Genomic DNA, 886 nt, shown 5'->3' with positions numbered 1-886 from the left:
GTCGGATGCGATCATACCAGCACTAAAGCACTGGATCCCATCAGAACTCCGAAGTTAAGCGTGCTTGGGCGAGAGTAGTACTAGGATGGGTGACCTCCTGGGAAGTCCTCGTGTTGCATTCCCTTTTTAATTTTTTTGCACCGCGTGCAAAACAAAACGCACGAGCGCGACGTATGTTTAGCACGTTTTATTATTTTGCACGTTTACGGTAAGTTTTAGCTCGCTGCTCATTATTCACGCGTCTAGCGGCGGCAAGCGTGTTCTGAAAGGGGTCGAAGCCATGGTAAATAGGCACTGGTGCAGTTGAACCGTGGTAAAACTCGTCTCCGTAGTTGAGCGGGAGCGGCCAAAGGAATGTGCAATCGTGTGTGGAGTGGAGCTGGGAGGGGCAAGCATAAGGGACGAAGAGGGGGGTAACATGTTGGATGCGATCATACCAGCACTAAAGCACCGGATCCCATCAGAACTCCGAAGTTAAGCGTGCTTGGGCGAGAGTAGTACTAGGATGGGTGACCTCTTGGGAAGTCCTCGTGTTGCATTCCCTTTTTAATTTTTTTGCACCGCGTGCAAAACAAAACGCACGAGCGCGACGTATGTTTAGCACGTTTTATTATTTTGCACGTTTACGGTAAGTTTTAGCTCGCTGCTCATTATTCACGCGTCTAGCGGCGGCAAGCGTGTTCTGAAAGGGGTCGAAGCCATGGTAAATAGGCACTGGTGCAGTTGAACCGTGGTAAAACTCGTCTCCGTAGTTGAGCGGGAGCGGCCAAAGGAATGTGCAATCGTGTGTGGAGTGGAGCTGGGAGGGGCAAGCATAAGGGACGAAGACGGGGGTAACATGTCGGATGCGATCATACCAGCACTAAAGCACCGGATCCCATCAGAA

The 886-nt window shown here is 50.9% G+C and overlaps 2 non-coding genes across 2 annotated transcripts; both read left to right on the top strand.

Moving 5' to 3' along the window:
• The first annotated feature begins 3 nt into the window (after positions 1–3).
• On the top strand, positions 4–122 carry LOC123179349 (5S ribosomal RNA). Its single transcript, XR_006490300.1, has one exon. It is a non-coding gene; the product is annotated as a 5S ribosomal RNA (ribosomal RNA).
• Positions 123–423: 301 nt separating this feature from the next.
• On the top strand, positions 424–542 carry LOC123179348 (5S ribosomal RNA). Its single transcript, XR_006490299.1, has one exon. It is a non-coding gene; the product is annotated as a 5S ribosomal RNA (ribosomal RNA).
• The last annotated feature ends 344 nt before the right edge of the window (positions 543–886 follow it).

Source organism: Triticum aestivum, unplaced genomic scaffold (genome assembly GCF_018294505.1).
Source record: "Triticum aestivum cultivar Chinese Spring unplaced genomic scaffold, IWGSC CS RefSeq v2.1 scaffold106137, whole genome shotgun sequence".
Lineage (NCBI taxonomy): Eukaryota > Viridiplantae > Streptophyta > Magnoliopsida > Poales > Poaceae > Triticum > Triticum aestivum.
This window is presented reverse-complemented; position numbering and strand designations above follow the sequence as displayed.